Source organism: Panthera tigris, chromosome A2 (genome assembly GCF_018350195.1).
Source record: "Panthera tigris isolate Pti1 chromosome A2, P.tigris_Pti1_mat1.1, whole genome shotgun sequence".
NCBI lineage: Eukaryota > Metazoa > Chordata > Mammalia > Carnivora > Felidae > Panthera > Panthera tigris.
Window position 1 is genome coordinate 32,985,238 of NC_056661.1, and position 23,710 is coordinate 33,008,947.

A 23,710-nucleotide genomic window follows, 5' to 3' on the forward strand; every position below is an offset into this window, starting at 1 on the left:
CACACAATTCCAGTGTGCATTTCACTTGTTCAGTACTCCTCCCCTCCCACTCCAGCCCTGTTCCAGGAGTTCTCCAGTTTGAAGGCTGCCCACCACACACCTTGCTGTATAATTCAGAATCTGGTACACTTCCCAGTCAGATCAGTAGTCTAAATTTGTACCGCAGCAAAAGCTTCAAGCGATTAATCAGTTGCAAATCAAATATTAAAAATGAGGATTAATCTCATCACTGCAGCCTGACAGATGCATTTAGTGTTAATAAATAAATTTCAAACTTCCTGCAGACCCTGTAAAATACATTCCCAATTTGCTTTTTGCTCCTGGTTCCTAATAAGGAGGAGGAGGAGAGCTCGATTGATATTCTAAGGCTGCACTACCCAAGTATTCAAGCTGCAGGCTCTGCTGTAACTTATAAAAGAATCAAAATTAGAGGGAGTGAAACATTCTGACCCGATGCTCTCTGATCTCTCTAACGAATCTTCAACCACACCGTCAGCTTCAATCACATCGTGTGGGCACTGAGATTCATGAGGCCAAATAAAAATAAAATTACGATATTCAGGGACATGTGCGATGGAAGGGTAAATGAAAAATGCCATATGTTTGGAGTTTGTGGTATAATTTAAAACAGCAACACATGGGCCTTAAAACCGGAACCCCCGTGGCCTCCAAACTTCAAGGATAATGGAAGATGCTTGGTTAGAATAAATCAATTCAGAAAACTGCCGTCATCGGTTTCAAAGTAACTTCTGCCAAAGCATGAATGGCAGTTTAAAAACAGGGGCCAGAAAGATACTACTTGAAAGTTTATTAATAGCACATTATAGCACACATATTAGTTACATACTGTATGCCTGAACCTAATAATAGGATATTGTACATCAATTATACTTCAATGTTTAAAAGTTACAAATAACGGAATACATAAAAATATTCAGAGATACACTCAAGTGAATGAACACACATAAACTTGCAGCACAGTGAATTCAATGCTATATTACAAACAAAACAAACGAAAATCAAGCCCATCACGGATCAAGTAATGCTTGGGGCGCCTGGGTGGCTCAGTCGGTTAAGTGGCCGACTTCGGATCAGGTCATGATCTCGCGGTCCGTGAGTTCAAGCCCCGCGTCGGGCTCTGTGCTGATGGCTCGGCGGAGCCTGGAGCCTGCTTCTGTTTCCGTGTCTCCCTCTTGCTGCCCCTCCCCCATTCGCGCTCTGTCTCTCTCTGCCTTTCAAAAATGAATAAATGTTAAAAAAAAAATTAAAAAAAAAGTAGTACTTATTCCAAAAAGTGAAGAAAAGTGCACTAAAAAGATCCACCGAGGTCTGAAAAACACACACTCCTGACACACTTTCAGTACATCACGAGGACATTTATGGCATTATATTTAATACTGAATTTTGGAAACAACACCAATATACATCTACATGAAAGCAGTTACAAAACGAGGACATATCTGAACAGTGAAATTCTATAGGACTGTTAGAAAAAATGACACTTGGGGCACCTGGGTGGCTCAGTCAGTTAAGCGTCCAACTTCGGCTCAGCTCACGATGTCACAGGCTGTGAGTTGGAACCCCACATCAGGCTCTGTGCTGACAGCTCAGAGCCTGGAGCCTGCTTCAGATTCTGTGTCTCCCTCTCTCTGACCCTCCCTGCTCGTGCTCTCTCTCAAAAAAAAAAAAAAAAAAAAAAAAAAATTAAAAAATTTTAAAAGAAAAAACAAGACTTACACACTCACAATAATGAGAAGAAAATGGACCCTAAAGGACAGGATGGAAACTAGAGTCACATTTTTATAAAATCCATGACATGTACATGTATATGTGTCTATATTTAAAGTAAGAAGCATGAAAAGACATACAATGAACAATTACTAGTTGCTAGCTCTGGGAAAGAAAGTGAGGCAAAGGCTTTCTCTTTTTACTCTGTAAATTTCTAAAATACCAGATATTTTTAATGAACGTATTTCTTTTATAATTAAATATAAATGTGGAGAATAAGGGGAAAAAAAAAAACCTTGAATTAAAAACAGAATGAGAACCAGCCCACAGAAGTCACCTCAGGAAGGTTAAATCCACCAATTCCATCAAAAACCATGCTCCTTTTTTTTTTTTAAGTTTATTTACCTAGAGGGAGAGAGAGAGAGAAAGTGCGTGTGTGTGCACACGTAAGCACAAAAGGGGAGGGGCAGAGAGAGAGGGAGAGAGAATCGCAAGGAGGCTCTATGTTGTTAGAGCAGAGCCCAACTCAGGTCATGATCTCACGAACTGTGAAATCAAGTTCTTAACGGACGGAGCCACCCAGGTGCCCTAATGCTCCTTTCCATGAAGGTTTTGGGGAACAAAATGGCAGAGTTCCTGGATAATCCAGTCCATTGCAATACAACTTCATCAGTGAACATGCCTTTCTTCTACTCCCTTCTCCTCATTGTCAGCTCAGGGCTCAATCCTTCTCTACTTTCCTCAGGAGCGATAGAAAACAGATGGTCACATCATCCTTTGAATTTGTCAATGAACCACACAAAACAGCATTTTTCTGGAGGGACGATATTGTGTTTGACAATACAAAACGACATATCCCAGTCTGCTCTTCACATGCAAACTTACCAGACTTCATTACTAATGAGCTATTCAAAGGGGTTCTACCAGATGTACTTAATTTAATAAAAACAAGTATTAGTTCAGTGTCTCCCATGCACTTGGTATTTTATTATGAGCTGTGGAGGGCCCCTTAGAAATATAAAATTTCATGGGGGGGAGGGAGAATATGGTAACAAGGAGATAAACATTTCAGGGTACTTCAAGAGAAACTAGATAAGTGCACTCACTTACTATTATTATTATTATTATTATTATTATTATTATTATTTATTATTGAACCATGAACAAGATCTTTAGAGCTGAGACTTAGGTAAACAGGGTGAGGAGAGAGAAACTTCATGACTTTTAAAAAAATTAACTATTTTGTTTTGCCTTCATTTTTAAAACTCTTTTGATATTTCCTATCAGCCAACAAGGTGTAAGGAGCTTTGGAAAGGAGAGCCCGGAAGGTGGGGCCAGGGCAAACAGCAAGGCGAACATAGGAAGACTGAGAAGAAGCTTCTAGAGTCACTGAGGCATCTTGTGGGGATAGCTGGGTTGGGGGCCTTGGTCCAGAGGTATCAAGGAAGACCCGGTATGATGACAGACTAGCAAGGTTTGGGCCTCAACAACAAAAGGGGATGTTTCCGCAATGGGCAAGAACAGGGAAGGAAAATGTTAGATTGGAGAAGGATGCTTAAGGTCATGTAGAAAAAACCATGTCAGGACACGGTCACAGGAAGGCAGTTTAAAAAGTCAAACTTGGGGGTGCCTGGCTGGCTCTGAGCCAGTAGAGCATGTGACTCTCGACCTTGGAATCACGAGTTCAAGCCCCATGTTAGGCGTAGAGCTTACTTGAAAAAAAAAAACAAACAACAGTCAAATGGGAACCAGATTTATCACTGAGGAGAGGGTATCACCATTTTGTGTTGTCCCTTCCCTTCCTACACCTCACGGCTTTCTGCAGTTAGTGTCAAAGCGTGGGGACCACCTCTCCACTTCCTCTTCCTCTTTCAGATCTCCTATGCTTTGTACCCACATCAAAAGGTACAACCCTTCAAATGCCAAGTGACCCAACTCTGCCTAATCCAAATCTGCAAAGGCATGAACCAAAGAATAAAACATGAGGGAACATGTCATATTAGGACAAAAAGTCAATACTCTATTATGCATTTCATTCCTATTAAGAAACCTTAGATACTCACACAGCATTTTAAGTACCCACTTTGTGGACCAAGAAATTAAATCAAACTCTTCCTTGGTAACAAAATAAAAGTGAGTGCTACATGAGATTAGGTAATATAATGGGATTAAGGAAAACATACAGAAGTCCTTCGGTCCTAAGTAGACAGAACGGATAATCGACACATCCTCGTGTCCACTCTATAAGGACTCTGGGAAGCCCAGTCACATCTGGTTCTGCTGTCGCTCACCCAGGTCTTGCCTTGCTAATGGAGGATGCTTAGTACCATCTTGCTTTTTCCTTCTTTTGCTCATCAGTGCTGTTTTGTTTGCCAGATTTTCATTGTGGTACCAGTGAACTAGAAGACTATCAACTGGGGTAATATCTCTTTTCTACCCTGAAAGTCAACAGGCTTCTGAAAATCCACACTTATTCTGTGATTTCTGAGAATCGCTTCACCTTGTCTTTTACTTCTAAGATAGTAACTTTCGATCCTCACTGATAGCCAAATGAATAATTAAGAGCCATCCAATCTCCCAATGCGAATGATGGCCTATTTGGTGATAGAACTCTTTTTTATCGCCATGTTTCACTTGCTCAGGTTTTCCTCCTTGATCACGTTGTTTAATTTCTCATCAGCTAAGCACATCTGTGGACGGAAAAAGAGATTTTTCCCTACAGTGTGGCATTTCTACAGTGAATGTTTTCCATTTACCTGCCAACATCCTTTAGCTCAAAAACATGAATATGGTAGACTCAGATGTCTCAAATATTCTACATTTGCCTTGTGTAGTTTGACACATATGAGCCAGGTCTTGAAATCTAACGTGTGGCGGTGACTTCATCTGAGGACCAACCCTGTACAGGCATCCATGGGGGTAAGAACTGCAGATGATGTCTCCCTGGAGATAAATCTTTGATAAATCTTACAATTTCCTTAGGAACATTCCACAGCCTAACGAAAGGCTGCCCTGGACCAATTTTTTAAAACTCATCAAAAAGAAGAGAGAAAAAATCAAAAGCATAGGACCAGAGGGAGCTTCCTTCAGATGGCTCTGCATGGTACCTACGTGTACAGGTAACTCACGGCCCACAGCTGGGTCATGTCTCTATTTCTGGCCAGTAGTTCTCAAACCCCGTTGACTACTCACAAGGGTGGGAAGAATGTCACAGTAAACTTGGTCATCAAGTGCTGAGGTTTGCAAATTCTTTTCAATTTTTCCTATAAAGTAGAATGAATTGGGGGCATTTTTATTAAAAAGGTATGCTCAGCTCTGCATTTTGAGAGGTCTTCTTAAGTGAGAAATGCGTGACTTTATAACTAAATTGTCCAATGTTCCAGAGTCCTTAGTTATGCTGGAATCCATAGTAACAAACACTTCCTAATGAAAATTTTAATTCATTTTCATTTTCATTCAATTTGATTTTCTTCTAAAATGAAATTTTTTGAGATACACAAATTGCTGGTGTCATTACTTATGTGCTTAAAAAGTACTATTAAAATTTTAACCCACCTTCCCTGTACCTTCCAGAAAGAAGAGTACTGTAATGGTTGGACAGGGTGAACAGCATGTGGTCTCCAACCCAGGTGGTGTTTCATTCTCCTTGTCTGAGTCCATGGGGCTGTGGAATCTTTCCTATCTCCCTAGTTGCCACAAGGTTCTTGGGCAATAGCAGCTTTAAGGCTGTTATAGGACAAGGGCAGGCACAGACGACTGAGATATTCTGGCCTTCTTTCTTCTCCTGATAAAGTGGGATGAAAGGCCGACAAAGTCTACTTCCCATCCTGATTTGAAAGCTTTTTCCCCTCTAAATATGGGTAAGAGAGGTGGAACGGAATCCTACAGAAAAAGGTCTTACATCTTAACTTTTTTCTTTGTATGCTTTCTATTCCCTCATGAAATGAGGTAGAATAGTTCTGCAAGTATCCCTCCTAGATTCCCATGTCCTACCCCAAAATCCCCTTGGTGACACAGACCAGTGGACAGCAGCCCCGAGTAGCACTCCCTCAACCATTAAGGCAAAGCCTTGTGCTGTCACTCTTTCCTTCTTTTGGATGGTCTCTGAGTGTGCTGAGACTACAGTTGCCATATAATTTAGCATCCAAATATGTAAACTCTTAAGGGTCCAAGAGGGTATTTTAATAATTTTACTGAGACAACCAAGGATATATACTAGAACTGTCCCAGGCAAACCAGGAAATTATGGTATGAGTTTTCTCATAATAGGAAGACTGGATATTCAAGTTTGAACTTTGGGAAGGATAAAGGATTAGTTTTGGCCTACATTGGTTTTTTAAGCAATTGTGGCTCGCCCAAAGGGCTCAAGAAAGGTGTTCTCCATACGTGTGTAGGTCCAGATGTGCTTAATCAAAATCTGTAGTGCAGCTTGGGGACAAAGCATCTCTGTTCCTGTACTTTGATTCATCATTCTGCCTAAGTGTCTCAGGAACTTTGAGAACAGAATTTAGGTACTCCTTAGCTAAAACAACATGAGAGGCACTTAAAAGCACCCATTCCATTATTTATGATACTGAAAATAATTCTAAATCACTGTCTCTGAATTTATTCCTTCTCTGTTCCAAAAGCTTTGGGCATACTTAAGCCCACAATCTAGAAACATCTGTCCCAAACAAGCTATTCCCTCAGAGGCCCTGAAAAGTAACAAAGGACCTATATGACTCTGAAAAATAAAAACATTGTTTTATCCTGCCATTATTCCTGAATGTGAGTTACAGAGTTTTCACCGTACATGAACAACCCAAACATTTTTAAGAAAAAGACTCTTCATATGTTTATATACCCAACTGCAACAGACATTACAGTTTATACTATCATTCTGCTGTCACATTGTTTGGAAACATTTTCCAAAGAAGCTAACTCCAAAAAACTTTCTGTTTAAACAAACACTGGCAGACCCTGTGCACTTATATTAATGCTCAAGTTCACTGAGACTCCAACGTAAAGCATCTTGCTCTTGAACTGAACACTGGTAGATGGCCAGTGAGTAATTCCTATCCTTTCTCCCCATTCACAATCCAATAGATAAACCTGAACAAACGGAAAAGAATTTAAAAATTAGATGCCCATGTGAGTACATGACGTAAAAGCAGAACACATCCGTGGCAAGATGTAAGTCTGGCAGGTTTAGGTGGGCATAAATACAATCATTCATATCCACAATTTTAATTTTTAGGGAACTGAGAGGGAATAAAAAAAGAAGTATCAAATCCCTTGGGCAAGGGAAAATGTTTCCTCAGTAAATGTTAAGAAGAAAATCAGAGGCCCCATTAAAATGGCGTCACCTAGGCTGAGTCCACACATCGGGGCTTGATGCCTAATCTAATTGCACTCTCAACCTCCCCTCAGAATGTAGTCTCAACAGTTCAGTCAGCAATTTTCAGATCAGCACAGATGAATCTGCCCCATGGGCCCTCTCCATCCCCCAAGGAAGATGAACTCATCTATACGATAAGGCCTCTTGCTCCTTCCCCTAAGGGAAAGCCACCTTGCCTGGACCAATCGTTTTCTTTTGCTAATAACTCTCTTGCCCCACCCTCTTTCCTATAAAAATCTTCCACTTTGTACAACTCCTCAGCGCTCTCCCTTACTTGCTAGCTGGGATGTTGCCCAATTCATGAATCATTCAACAAAGCCAATCAGATCTTCAAATATACTCAAATTGTGTTTTTTAAGAGTAAAACCGGGGACGCCTGGGTGGTTCAGTGGGTTAGGCATCAGACTCTGGTGCAGGTTATGATCTTACGGTTCGTGGGTTCGAGCCCTGTGTCAGGCTCTGGATTGACAGCTGGGAGCCTGGAGCCTGCTTCAGATTTTGTATCTCCCTCTCTCTCCAGCCCTCCCCTGCTCACATGCGCTCTCCCTCTCTCTCTCTCTCTCTCTGTGTCAAAAAATAAACATTAAAAAATATTTTTTAAGAGTAAAACAAAGTATTTTCAGGGGGAACACTTGGAAAATGAGTCCAGGATTGAAAATGAATATCAGGGACAGCCATGCAAAACTAGAAAAGACCCAACCACAGCAAGCAGTCTGGCCCTAGACTGGCAAAAACACCGCGGACAAAGAAGAATAAAATGGGAGGGATTACTCTACCCAGTATTAAGGTTTACTTCATAGTTACAATAATCAAGACAGAGGGACAGACACATAAATCAATGGGACAAAATATAGAACGCAGAAACAGACCTCACGAATATGCCTGATTTTTGACAAAGGTGCAAAAAGTACTCCATGCAGGAAGGACAGTCTTTTCGTCAAATGGTGCTAGAACAAGTGGACATTCATAGGCAAAAAAAAAACCAAAACAAAACAAAAAAAGAATATCGACCTAAACATCATACCTCTTACAAACATCTATCCGCAACAGATCATGAACTTAAACATAAAATGTAAAACTATAAAACTTTTGGGGGGAACAAAGAAACAGGAAAAATCTTTAGGATCTAGGGCTAGCGGATCAGCATCACCATGTCTGACACCCAAGGCATGAATACACAGAAGGAAAACTTGATTATCTGAACCTTATCCAAAAAATTTCTACTCCATGAAAGCGCATGTAGAGAAAATGTCAAAGACAAGCTACAGACTGGAAGCACATAGTTGCAAATCACATTATGTGACCCAGGACTAGTACCTAGAACATAAGAACTCTTGAACCTCAAGATGACAAAAAATCCAATTAGGAAATGGGTAGACACCTGACTAGCGAGGATGTGCAGACAGCAAGCACATGAAAAGAAGCTCGACATTATTATTATGTAGGCACGTATTATTTTGTATCAACATTCTTGCATTCAGAACAAGCAAATTTAAACTACAGTGAGATCACTTCACACCTATCAGAACGGATAAAATGAAAATAGTGACAACACCATATGCTGGTGAGGATGTGATAAAACTGGATTACACTCACATATTTCTGGTGAGAATGTAAAATGGTACAGTCACTCTAAAAAACAGTTTGTCAATTTCTTATAAAACTGAACATTTGACCAGCAATTACACTTGTGTAAATTGATCCCAGGAAAAAAAAAGGGGGGGGGGGAATTTTTACTCACAAAAGGGAAAAAAAAAAACCCCAAAACACCCAAAACCTGTTCCGGAATGTTCACAGCAGCTTTTTTTTTTTTTTTTAAGTTTGTTTATTTATTTATTTTAAGAGAGGAGGGGAAGGGGCAGACAGAGAGGGAGACAGAGAATCCCAAGCAGGCTCTGTTTTATCAGAATGGAGACTGACACAGGGCTCAGACCCATGAACCATGAGATCATGACCTGAGCCAAAGCCAAGAGCCAGAAGTTCAACCCACTGAGCCACCCAGGCGCCCCAACAGCAGCTTTATCTGTAATAGCCAAAAACTGAATTCAGCCAAGATGCCCTTCAACCGGTGAGTGGTTAAGCAAACTGGGGTGCGCATGTGTGTGATGACATCCACTACTCAGCAATGACAAAGGGGCACCCCAATGATACTGTCGACAACGTGGATAAATCTCCAGAGTCAATCCCAATAGGTGCACATGTATTATTACCCCATCAACATAACTTTCTGAAATGACAAAACTTTAGAAGTTGAGAACAGACTGCCAGGGAGGCAGGAAGGAGGTGAGTGTGGCCGGAAAAGGGCAGCCACAGTGATACTTTGTGATGTGAAACTGCTCAGTACCTGTACTGCGGAGGCAGACACGCAAACTTACGGAGGTGACAAAACTGCACAGAACAAATGCATACACCCACACAAACGAGTACCAGTAAAAGTGGAGTCGTCTGAATGAGACTGGTAAACAGCATCAAGGTCAATATCCTGGGTGCAATACTATATGATAGTTTTGCAAAATGTTACCAAGGGAGGAAACTAGGAAAAGTGTAGAAAAGATCTTGCTGTACTGTTTTGTGAAACTGAGTGTGAATATACATTAACTAGAAATTTTCTATTAATAAAAAATATGTGCTTTTTTATTAAAAAAAATAAACTGATGCTTAATGAAGCATCATTAAGATGCATACTTTATAATAGTAAGTGAAAACACTACCACAAAGCTAGAGGAACTATTCTGGTTTTTGTTAAAAATTTAAACATGAGCTTATTTCTACACTAAAAAAAAAAGTTTAGAAGGAAATACTTGTTGGGGCATCTGGGTGGCTCAATCAGTTGAGGGTTGGATGCTTGATTTCGGCTCAGGTCATGATCTCACGGTCATGAGATTGAGACCTGCATCAGGCTCGGCACAGAGCCTGCTTGGGATTTCTCTCTCTCTCTCTCTCTCTCTCTCTCTCTCTCTCTCTCTCTCTTCCCCTTTCCTGCTTGTGTTCTCTCTCTCTCTCTCTCTCTCAAAATAAATAGATGAACTAAAAAAAAAAAAGGAAAGAAATACTTGTTAGTGGCTGTCATTTCCAAGTGTTGGTTTTATGCATCCTGTTGTGTACTTTTTAATTTTTTCTCAAAATTTTAATGTATTTTCCAAACAGTATATAACAAACATAGTTTTTATGCTCCAGTAGTATTAAAAAATACTTGATGTTCAACGGGGAAAAAAAAAATCATCCAGATCATGTATATTTCTTACCAAGCACAATATCAGAAGAACGCAGCTTCTCTGAGCGTTAAAATATTTTCCGTTAAGCTATTTTAGGTGGTAATGTTGAATTTAGAAATGGTAATCCCTTGAAACGGAAATATGTCCTGTGATACAATTAATGAAACACATTGTACATATTCGTATTTTCACTCAGCTAATCCCATCTTTTCTGTTTTAGAAATAAGACTTTCAGTAGAACTCTAAGATGTGACTGCAGACCGATTATGGAGTCCTGAATAACAGTGCCCGGGCGCCTGGGTGGCTCAGTCGGTTAAGCATCTGACTGTTGGTTTCGGCTCAGATCATGATCTCACCGGTTGGGTTCCTGAGCCTGAGCTCTGTATCCGGCTCTGTGCTGTGACTGCAGATTGGGATTCTTTCTGCCCTGCCCGCCCCCCGCCCCACCTCTCCCCGCATGTTCTCTCTGTCTCAAAATAAATAAATAAACTTCAAATCACATTCTCCAAAAGAGATAAATAAAAATAACAGCTCTCAACTTTCTGTTGTCAGGAGAATGCCAACTGGCTGACACTGGAAATCCAGGACCACTGGGGGAGGTAACGACAGCTGGTAAAACAATTCAGCCTGTGGTTATAGCGTTAAAAAGAAACAAGGGACCCAGTGGAGTGTCGTGTGCAAAGCCTCGCGTCAGCCATCCAAGACTTCATACCCAACCTATTCACAGTTTCAACCTCTCCCAGGAATGTGGCCTTGAACTAGTCAACCTGGACTTACCTAGCCAGCACAGTGAGGCAATCCTTGATAGGACCCCATCTTTCCCCCAGAGGTAGGTTACCTAAGCCTGAAACAATCCACTCTTTGCTAATAAACTTTTTCCACCCCTTCTCGGCCTTTAAAAACCTTCCCTTTCCTGGGACTCGTGGGAGCTCCTTTCTATGGTACATGGGATGCTGCCTGATTCATGAATCACAGAATAAAGCCAACTTGATCTTTAAATTTATTCAGTTGGATTTTTGTGGGTTTTTTTTAACACTAGGAAGTTAGACTCATGTATTTTTTCCCCCCAAAATTATCTCCATTTGCTTCAGATTCTTCCCAGGCCTGCATTTAACACCCTCTCGCAACACAGTGCAAAACAAATCTGTCAGCTGCAAATATGGCCATAGCAACTTTTTCCCCAATTACTAGGGCAACAAAGTGAACAGCAGAGAAAACACCTCCAAAAAGACTGTACCGCAATGCTGTCATGTGCTGTGCGATCACTGAGACTCTCTTATTTCCTTCGAGCACTGACTTGTGGGACAGCTTGCCTAAATAAACCGTGGACGGGCCGTATCACACCTACGAACCTCCCCGTGACCTACTCCCATGGGTTGGTCTCCGGATTCAGAAGTTTCCAACAGATGATACCTCCTCCTGTGGGGCACCCTGGATATCTGTGGCGGTGTTTTCTGAACACAGAATGGAAGCTACCACAGCAACTGAAAGGCAAAACTGGGGTTTGATGGGCAGGGTGTCTCCAAGCTTTGTGTTACGGCAAACTGCCCCAGCAGTTGGCAAGTGGATTGCCAAGAATCCAAGCCTCGAACCTTGCTTCAGTTCGCATAAATGCAAAGCATGCTTTCTTGTGACGCGTTTATAGTTTTAACACGCGCTGCACACAAAATTGCGCAGAATGAAGAGAAATTGCTGCTTTGTTTTGTTGGGAACTTTACTAAGGACTGTTTGCTGTTTCAGGAAACAGCATCACCAACAGCGATGATGCTTCCCATTTTCAACAGCCCCTTCAATGCATCGGTAGCAGTGGGTTTTATGGCGGAAGCCCTCAGGGGGATTCTGAGTGGAAGGGCAAGCAGCTGCTATTTCGGTAGGTCCACTAGAGCCTTGCGATTCAAAGTGAGGTCTGAGACCAGTGGTCCTGGCCTCACGTGGGCGTTGGCTAGAAATGCAGAATCTCAGGTCTCTGACCAGAGCTGATTGATCAGAATCTGCATTTTAACAAGACTCATAAGAGAAGCACTGTTCTCGTGACCTTGAGCCAAAGCACTTATTTCAATAAGCCTCATTTGCTATACATGCTTTCCTTTGATTTTTATTTTCTATAGTTAGGTCACTATAGGATTTAAAGAATTGGCTATATTCAAGGATGTATTATCCATTTAACTTCATTTTAAGATAACAAAGGGAACACTAAAAATATTTATTGTAAAACAGGGAGTCACTGAGTTGAGAAGTATTGAGGAAGAGATCAGTTACACACTGCCAGCTGTTTGTAGTCGGGTTTTTCTACATTAACCCTAACCCTAGAAAAATAGTTGAAATGCAGCTCACTACAAAAGAAACCAATGTGAATTTTCCTCGACTGATTTGTGTGCCCCCAACTGTCCTTGTTGAGGCCATGTGATATCATGTCACTAAAATGTGGCATCGAGTGCAATCTGCCACTCACAAATGTAAACATTTGGAAACACATAATGGCTCTGAGACTCAGACACCAGCGTCTTTAAGGGAAACACCTACTCTATAAACTCTTCCCTGGAACAGCCTTATCACGTGAAAAAGGAATCCACACCTCGGGCTCTCAGAGGAAAATATGTCTACAGGATACTGTCCAAGGGACCTGGGTTCCACGTTCCCAACTGTCCCACCAGCAACTCCAATGAACATTTTATTTTCAATTCACACTAAGTTATCTTCTCCTAAACCGAATTTTCCCTTTTGCTCTGTTACCTCGGGGAATGACCACTTGTTTACTCCATCAGCACCTAGTTACGTAACGAACTGAATCAGCTGCAGCTTCACTAACTAGAAGCTCAATTAACTGAAATCGTTTTCATTCTACTTACAGGAAAAGAGGTTTTCACAAGCCACCAAGCTAAAGGCAGGCAAACGGGATACCCATTATTTTTACATGCCGGGCATACATTTCTGCTTCTTGGAGTCACAGCACTTCCGTTTTCTCCTGCGGATGCATACCACCTTCTCTGGCTCAGTTCGTGTGGTTTCCATTGAGTTGACCCTAACTCTTGGCATAGGAAAAGCACACTGTCTAGCTTTGCCTACCACAGGACTAAGAGGGGGTGGGATGAAGGGAGTCATAGGATTCAAGCCAAAGAGATTTAAATGTGGAACTTTGGTGGAAGAATGGCAAAGACCAGTTCAATTTCCACTGCTCATGCCGAGCAGACCTACTGGAGTCCATATGCTCACGCAGGGAAAGATCTTCCTTGAAAATCAAATGACTGGGGAGGAAAGAGAATCCAGCTGACAAGAGTGGGGCTGAATCCTGATGACACGTTCTTAGTAAATCCGTCTCCCGACACTTTCACACTCTTTTTTGCCAAAGGCCGTTGGAGTTGGTTTTCTGACATTTGCAACATAAAATGCAGATGTTTTGTTTTCTTTTAATTGCTGAGTTTAAATAGATAGACAGACAGACTTCCAGCCAGATCTATAAAACTCTAATCACTATAATGGTCTATGTTAAAAACGGATCTTTGTAAGGACTGTAAAATCCCAAGATCTAATACTGTGATCTTCTGTATGGTAAGAGATGAAATTCTGAGAACCATACCCCCTTACCAAACCAGCAACATGTGTGAACTAACTTTAGACTGTCTGGAGAGACCACTCTCAGAGAGTATTTCTCAAGGTAGGGTCCCCTCCCTATTAAAAAAAAAACAAAACAAAAAAAACACTCAAGGCAACCTAGTTATACCCATCTCTACAACATCCCTCACGACCTTTCCGAACAGAACAAAATTCAGTTTGCAGCTAATTACTCCAGAGTCGAAATTTAAATCTTCTGCACTTGTGATTGAATCACATGACTGTAACGCTTCTTGAGCTGAATCCAGTAGCCAGATATAGGCAGAGAAAAAAATTTTTTTAATGTGAGCTGGCATTCCTAGATTAGATACACCAACTGAGAAGCAGCAAACAACAGAGCTCAAAGGGTAAGCTCAGTGTCAGCAGGTTCGATACGATTGCCTGGTTTTTAAATGTTTCAACAGTCAACAAAGCATGATAGCATTCATTATACTTATATGCATATTAATTCATTTAATAGATATTTATTGATGGCCTACCCTGAGCTACATGCTATGTGAGGTGATGGGGACAGAGTGGTGAGCAAAATCGGACTCACCCTTTCTCTCAGGTCCCTGGCTGAATTGTGCCCCCACCCCTACCCCTGCAAATTCCTATGTTGGAGTTCTAAACCCCAGTATGTCAGAATGTGACTGTATTTGGAGATAGGGTCTTTAAAGAAGTAATTAAATTAAAATGGGGTCATAATACTGAGCCCTATTCCAATATGCCTGGTATCCCTGTAAGAAGAGAAAATTAGAACACAGACATTCACAGAGACAAGACCATATGGAGACAGAGACAGAAAACAGCCAGGAATGAAGCCTCAGAAGGAACCAACCCTGCTCATACCTTGATCTTGGACTTCTAGCCTCCAGAATTGTATAAGAAGATAAATTTCTGTTGGTTAAGCCACCTCATCTGTGATACTTTGTTAGGACAGCCCTAACAAACTAATACATTTAGAAAGTTTAAACTCTATTTGAAGATCCAGACCTTGATCAACTAACTATACAAATAAACCCAGACCTGTAGCTCTGACTTGGTGCAGTGTGACCTAACAAAAGGGGCTATAACGGAGGAGAGTGACCTGGTAGAGAAGACCTAAAAGGTCTTCCTTCCCTGGAAAAGTGACACCTGAACTGAGATGGGAAGGAGAGGAGTTCACCAAGCGAGAAGGGATGGGACATACATTTTAGGCAAAAGAACCAGGATGTGCAAAGGCCCTGTGGAGAATATGGGGGACCAAAGGGACCAGTCTGTCTGGGGAGCAGAAATCAAGGAGGTGCAGGAGACATGTGGCTGACAGACAGTAAGAGGCCAAGTTACACTGTTCAAGATAAGGAAGGAGTTATTATTACAATCATATTCCAAGGCTCTGAGATCTGGATGGAAAAAATTACATTCTGATTTTCACTAACCTTTAATGAAAACTCAACATTTCCATCTATCATGAATCTTAGCAACAAATCTTGACAGTATTATAGCAGTACCTGCAACTTTCTTACCAATAGAAATTAGAAGTATTTTCCTATCATGTTGGGGTTTTTGCAGACACCTTGAAATTTATCTATGTTCATTATTGCTTTGAAATCATAAAGTTATAATGCCTTCTTAATGCATTTAAAGAAATTCATATATCACTTCTATGATCCATGTAGCACATACATTAAAAACATTTTGCTAACTGTATTTAAACAAGTGTTTTCTTTGCTGTGTTACTTTATGCAGTTAAAAATAGTATTCTGAGAAGGTTTTACCAGACTGTCAGAAAAGGTCCAGGCACAAAAGTTTAGGATCTCTTAAGATGCCTGGTATGTTTGTTTGTTTGCTTGTTTGTTTGTTTGTTTGTTTTAAAGTTTATTTAGTTTGAGAGAGAGAAACAGAAAGTGTGTGCACACCCACACACAAGTGGGGAGGGGCAGAAAGAGTGGGAGAGAGAGAATCCCAAGCAGCCTCTACGTTGTCAGCATGGAGCCCAATGCAGGGCTCAATCCCACAAACTGTGAGATCATGACCTGAGCCAAAATCAGGAATCCAACACTCAACTGAATGAGCCACCCAGGTATCCCAATCCAGTTTTGTTTTCATTTGAAGAAGAATTACTAGCATGTCATTTGGGTAAGTTTTTAATGCCTCTAAGCCTTGGTTCTCTCATCACTGAAATGAGGATTGATGATATTCTCTATCCGATATAGGGGATCAAATGAGTTAACACGCACAAAATGCTTAGAATGGTGCTGGGACTTAGTCACGCTTAATAAATGGTAGATACCATTTTATTACTGATGAGAATGCATTGTGGTGTTTTAAGCAGAGGAGCAACATGGTGGTCAAGTTTATACTGAAAGATCATTCTGGCTCTAAAACAGAGAACGTCTGCAAGGGGTCAGAGTGGTGACCAAAAGAGGGGACTGCCATGGCAGTGCCACATATGAGGAATATTTCCTAATCTAATGTGAAACTTTTTAGTAGAGGGAACCACATTTTAAATCAGATCCTAAGTAGAAGCTAGGTAAACCAGATAGAAGCAGAGCCACTCTGAATGAAGCGAGGTGTAGAGGCCCCAAGTACCAGCAGCTCAGCGTTTCTCTTTCCCCTCCGGTCCATTTGGACACACTTACAAGAAACTCCTGCATCTACGGAGACCCTAATTTGAAAACTGTTCAGTTATCTTCTCATAGGACAATTCAGTGATTCTGTGCTGCCCAAACCATTAAATAACACCAGGTTCTTACATACTGTAGGATCATGCATTTCTCAGTTTGCTTGCATGTTAAGTTTCAGTGCATGTATTCTAAAGTCTGTGTTCGGTGCTCTGTGCATGCCAACCACTGTTCTAGGCACCAGGAACACAGCTGCACTTACAGCATTAAGTGAAAATTTGAGGGTGTGGACAGGAGACAGAAAATAAACAACATAAAATAACAGAAATGTACTTAGAGATGATCATGATATAGATGATTAATATCTATTCAGTGATGATCATGATATAGATTAACATCTATATGGCCAGAACCTTGTAACTGATGACAAGCGTATCTCACATCTTGGCATCACGGCCTAAGGTTGAGAACATTCTTTTTTGTTGTTGTTGTTAACATTTATTCATTTTTGAGAGTGAGAGAGACAGAGCATGAGCAGGCAAGGGGCAGAGAGAGAGGGAGACACAGAATCCAAAGCAGGCTCCAGGCTCTGAGCTGTCAGCACAGGGCCTGATGCGGGGCTGGAACTCACGAACCACGAGATCATGACCTGAGCTGAAGTCGGACACCCAACCGACTGAGCCACCCAGGCGCCCCAGGTTGATAACATTCTAAACCAGCTCCCGGAGTTTCTTGCACCTAAAGATCTTCATTTTTATCATAACCTTCACTGCTTTTTATTTCATCCAAGTACATCGCTATTTGCCTATCCCATCTTTATTTTCAATGCCCTCTGTCAGTAGGCATGCCTGTTGTCTCTATTTTCTCTCTTCTCCTAATGTTTTTTTGTGTGCTTGTTATTCTTTGAATAACATTCCCCTTGCTCTTCAACTTCCTAATGAAGCAACCAGCTCAGCACTTCTGGTTGAGGAGTCATGGCAAATAGCTCCATCTTCAATCCAGCTGTTTGGAAAAGCATCAGATGGGTCAGCATCCTCATATCCTGATCCCTGACCTATAGGATGAAATTTTTATTTAAATACTAGGTACAAGGGGATCAAGTGGAAAAGATAGTAAGCTCTACAAAGGTAAAGGCTGTATCTGTTTTGTTCACCATTTGGAGCCCAGACTTCAAACGGGCATTTGGTTAAAGGGAGAGAGGGAAGGAAGGTGGGAAGGAGGGAGAGATAAAGGGTGCTTGGATAGGTGGACAGATTAAGGGAAATTAGGTAGATGGAAAGAAGGATGGGTAGAGTGATAGACGATGGATGCAAGGAAGGAAAGGAAAGGAAAGGAAAGGAAAGGAAAGGAAAGGAAAGGAAAGGAAAGAGGGAAGAAGGAAGGAAGGAAAGGTTGATAGATGGGTGGTTAGATGAACTGGTGGGACAGATGGAAGTATGGAAAGAATGGAGACTGGGGTGAGGGGAGGAACACTATGAAGAAAACTAGATACTGAGGGAAAAGTAGAACACACAGAAAATGAAGTATATTATTTGAGAGAAAACAATAAAAGTCTACGGTGGTCTTGACTTCATCAACATAGTTTATATAATCCACATAACCTTATGAGATGAGTATCATCATCATGTTCATTATGGAGATAATAGGGGCTGAGACTCTAAAACGTTGAGACTTGCCTAAGATCAGGCAAGCTTGAAACACAGAGCTGAGATACAGACCTTTGACCACTGGGTTCCAAGGCACCTGGAACATGAGTAACAGCATACAAAAATTGGCCGTGTTTTCAAGAAAGCCAAGTAACATTCTGAAGACAAAGAAAATTTGAAGAAGGGTGGGGGGATGCCCATAATCATAATTTCTGAACGATTTACTGAGTTATTTCAAATGCTGACTCCCCTACCATCAAAGGGGAATCAACGTGAGTCCTTCTGGAGAGCCCAAAGAAGACGTAATCCAAAAAGACCAACCGATATCATGCTTTGACAGGATGTCCATACTCTAAGCATTTAGAGGAGGGGAAAATGGGTTAAACGTTTTTTGACAGAATTTTTTTATCAGTAGAAAAACAATAGAGACATAAATTCGTCCCGTGAAATGGAGCCAGATAACAAAGCAAACAGAAAACAAGAGGCATTAAGAATCTGATCTCCTACACTCTGAAAGATATTCAAACTATGTTTTTATTTATTTTTTAATTAAACAGTAGCAGCCGCAGTCATTCCCTTGATATAAACACTTCAAGTGTGTCCAGCACTGCCCTAAGTGGCATGTTCTTGAGCAGGCCACCTTTCCATGTCATGGTTTCTCAACAGGCAGGAAAAGAGGAAAGCAGTATCTACCTCACCAGCTATCCTGAGAATTAACTGAAAGGATGTGCAGCCAGCGCTTCAGAAAATGCCTGGCAGGTAGTAAGTGCCTCAAGTGTGAACTGTTCTCATCACCACTACCCTGGCTTCATCCTCCAAGCAAAAGGTCGGTTCGATCAACTCCACTTTACAGACACGTAAGCCAAAGCTCGCTGAGCCATCCTCAGGGATTGCAGAGCGAAAAGGACTCACTGTCAAGTCCCTTGGTCAACACAGATGCTGACAACATTGACAGGTGCCTCTGGCTGAGCCTTCTATTCTTGCCCACCCACACTGGGAAACTCTGCCATTGCAAACACAGCCGCCCAGACTTGTCACCCTAACTCCAGCTCCTGCGACTACCCTCAGCTGCACAAGTCCCCTCTAATGGGCAATAAAAGAAATGGAGGCAAAGGCAGAGATCTATTATTTACAACCAAAGACTTCCATGACAAAATACTGCAATTACTACTCACCACTGTGGCCAGATGGCTCTCTCAAACAGATAAAATAATTGTTTTCCTTTATGTTTTATTTTTCCTACTGAGCGACTTTTTTTCTTTGGGTGTATTTTAGCAACTACCGTATCAGGGTTCCAAATGAGAAATTTCTCTTGTATGTAACTTTGCCTGCTCTCAAAGAGTAAGTTAGATGGGCATTTATTACAAAACTTATTCAGTAAGTTAGATGGGCATTACAAAAACAAATAATTTTGGAGGGAAGGAGGAAAGTTCCCAAACTAATAAGGTTATTAACATATAAAATGCCATGTGAAATCCATTCTCATGTATTCCTCTAGGTAATCCCCTTCAACAAAGGTAACTGGTGAAATGAAAAGGGATGGATAGGCGATAGTTGGCTTAGACAAAGGAAGACAAGGTAGAGTAAGTGCAGGAGAAGAGAAGTATTTAGGATGGGAGAGTGTTAAGAGAAAGCCCAGGACGAATTCTGGCATCACACCCATCAAGCAATGCAGAGACTTGCCAACCTTGTCACAGGGAGAGCACTGCAGAGCTCACAGTTTACACGGGCTGCAAAGACACAGGTGACAAGACAGGAAATGTGTCCTCGACACACTCCCTGCAGTCCGTCTTCCCACAGAGACCCTGTACCTGCTGTTCCTCTGCTTGGAATGCTCTGCCCCTGTCAGTGAAAAGGCCAACCCCTCATTTTTCAGGTCTCAATCACATCATTTTTCTTCACAGTCCATATGATCCGAAACTATCAAGTTCACTTACTTGTGGACCTTTTACTCTTTGCCTCACACTGCACAATGTATACTGCGGATGAGTGAATGAATCGGGAGCAAATGCCCAGACCTCTTACAAGGACAGATAAGGCACTGGAAGCCAGATGACATATGAACTGTTGGGATGGACAGAAAGAGATTGCATTTCATGTGCGGCATCCAAGAGCTCAGTTCTGGCTGCACGCTGTGTTGGGAAGTCATCCCAGTCAATATTCAGATCACTGGGAAAGGGCTCTGCAATCGATTTGTGATGTCTGCCACGAGTGTGGCAACAGATAGATATGCATGTTTTACTCACCCTTGACTCATCGTCTATTACCTAGGATGCTTTCCCTGTTTCCACTCTATTCAGACAGCCAGAACGTTCCTATTTCTAAAGGCAAGCCGAGTCCCATCACTGCACTTCTCAAAACCCTATAGTGACACCCCTTCTCACTCAGAATAAAATCAAATGGCCTTTCATCATCCACCTCCTCTTTTACCGAATGGGTTCCAACTGCGCTGGTCTCCTTGCTGTTCGTCAAATACAGCAAGGACTCTCCAGCCTCCCTGGGATGGAAGTATTTTCCTCCAACAGAAGTATCCCCCTCATCCTCCAATATCCTTGAGCACAGATCCCTTACTTCCTGCAGGTTCAACTTTCACTTTATCCAGCCTTGCTCCCTTGCTCACCCTATGTAAAATAGCCCTCCCTATCACTGTCTGTAATTTCTTCCAACTTTATTCTTCTTAATAACATTTTTTTAATGTTTATTTATTTAAAGAGAAAACATGAGCAGTATAGGGGCTGAGAGAGAATCTCAAGCAAGCTCCACGCTGTCAGCGCAGGGATGGACTCAGGGCTTGATCTCCTAAAGCATGAGATCATGACTTGAGCTGAAATCAAGAGTCAGACACTTAACTGACTGAGCCACCCAGGTGCCCCTTCGTAACATTTTCTACTTGTCATGTACAATGGACCCTTGAACACCATGAGAATTAGAAGCACTGACCTACCTATGCAGTCAAAAATCCATGTATTAACCTGGACTGCCCCAAAACTTTACTAACTGCCTACTGTTGACCAGGAGCCTTACCAATAACAGTCGATTAACACATATATGGAGTATGTAGCATATATTGTATTCTTACCATAAAGCAAGCTAGAGAAAAGAAAATGTTATTAAAGATTCATAAGGAAGAGAAAATACATTCACAATATTGTACTATACTTAGTGAAAAACATCCAGGTATAAGTGGACCCACGCAGCTCAAACATGTGTTGTTCGAGGACCAGCTTTATTTATTTATTGTCCATTCACTCCCTCCACGCCTTACCATGTCCCATCTTATACCTAAACCCTGTCAAGGAACATGGATATCTTGTCCCCTCAAGGTCCTTCTAGCTGAGCTAAGAATCAAATTGACATGAGACAGATTAAAAGGAGAAAATCAGATTTAACAGCGTACCTATGAGAATCCGCACAGACACGGAAGTTCTAAAAACAGTAAAGCAAAATGAGTTATACATGTCATTCTGAACTAAGGACAGGGGTGCTGGGGTCTGGAACTTCAAAGGGAATGAATGCAATTTACAGATGAAAATGGGTAAACGTTTCATAAACACATGTCGACCGGGCCATTCAGAAACGGGACAAAGAAAGGACTTTGATTAATCAGGCCTTGCTAGGTTCCTCCCTGTCCCCCATACCTAGTTTATATCATAATATCGTTATCTATGATGATAGCTCTTTTCCTGAAGCAGGTTCTCTATCCAAAATGTTTTTCGGTAGTTGATGGAGGAAGTAAAAAGATTTTCCTGGATCTGCTGGGCTGAGGACTTTTTAGCTCAAAATCATCTTCAGGCTAAAGTAGTCCATCTTGGGGTGGCCTGTTTTGGGTCCCTACAATCCCATAAGGGAAGGAATTTCATCCTCTGTATTTATGGAGCATCCGCTTGGAGCAATGCTCACTACGTAAGGAGTTTCCAATAAAGAAAGTGTTGAATGAATGACTCAATGAATTTCCAGGAGTAATTTAAATGAGGCTTATTTTCATCTCCAGAAAAACTTAACCACCCATTAAAACATGTCTATATGTGACTCCTATCCCGCTACCCTCCTGCCAGGTAACATAAACCCAATTCCCCAATTTGAAACAACTGTGGTAAAAAGCCAATTAGAAATACACAACTGAATTCTCAGCAAAAAAGCAATATATCTCACCATGAAACACACGTAATAAAGAAGACAGAAGAAAAGCTTTCCTGCATAGCCCTTCATAAATTTTCCCTAAAGCAGTGGTTCTCATAGTGAAGTCCACGGACTCAGCATCAAAACCCCAAAGGCACTTGCTGGAAATGCAAATCCTTGGGCCCTACTCTAGAACCTCCCCAATCAAAAACTTTGAAGGTGGGGACCCACACATCTGTGCTTTTATGAGCCCTCCAAAGGACTGATGTTCATTTGATTTTGAGAACTACTCTCCTGAATGAAGACATGCAGTTTTATTTTTTCATTATTTTAAGTTTATTTATTTATTTTGAGAGAGAGACAGAGAGACAGACAGACAGAGAATATCCCAAGCAGGCTTCATGCTGGCAGTGCTAAGCCCAATGCAGGGCTCGATCTCATCAACTGTCAGATCATGACCTGAGCCAATACCAAGAGTCGGATGCTCAACCAACTGAACTACCCAGGCTCCCTGAAGACATACAATTTTAGAAAATTATTCTGACCAGGCACAATTTTACTCTTTTGGCTTAGAAATGAAAAACACAGTTCTTTGTGGTTAGTGACAAAGCCCTTAAATAATAAACAGCAAATCTTACCCTATCATCGTAATAAATTGTCATTTTGGCTAGCAGTGGTACACTAATGAATCTAACATTTTAAATATATATTTTTTTAAATCAAGCTTTGTATTTCAGGGCTATGCTGGACTACTTACAAATAAAACTGAACAACCACATCTAATTTCATCCTAATGTAATTGTTTCAGGAACATTTCTGATAATCAGCAGGAATCCGCAAATTAAAAAATGACAGTAAAATGTCCTGGAAGAAAGCCTCAAAGGACAGAAAATGTGAATGCGTAATAGCTCTGCATCCAGAAATTTCACAAAATGTCTTTACCTGAAGCTGTTTCTTTAATTGCTTCTAATGAAGTCAATGCATGTGTTAATTAACTATTAAGTGCAAACGTGAGAACTTTTAAGATGCATCACAGCTCTTCAGAGCCACCACAGCGCTCAATAATTCCCCAAGTCTAGAGAAGACAGAGGGCTGGGGTCCCCAAATCACTAAGGCAACAAACAGCTCCTTCTTAATGCACCCAGGCACTCATTACCCAGTTTTGGAGACAAAAACTATGTTCACAATACTCCATCTCTCGGATGGTTGATATAAACAAGGTAGCAATATTAATCGCTAGTCTTGGGCTAAGTGTTACAGACACATTGTTTTAGGCTCACCAAAAGCCCTAGGAAGTTTACATCCATCCCTAGTTACAAGAAACTGAGGTCCCGACACACAAAGTAACTTACCTAAAATTGCACAGTTGGTAAGAATAAAGCCTGAACTGAATCCACCTAGCTCTCAAATGCAAGACTTAGTTTTTTT

The 23,710-nt window shown here is 41.3% G+C and overlaps 1 protein-coding gene across 9 annotated transcripts in view; it reads right to left on the reverse strand.

Annotated features, from left to right (window-relative positions):
• The window catches only part of MAGI1 (membrane associated guanylate kinase, WW and PDZ domain containing 1), a 629,340-nt gene that overhangs the window by 299,728 nt on the left and 305,902 nt on the right, over positions 1-23,710 (reverse strand). The window lies entirely within an intron of this gene.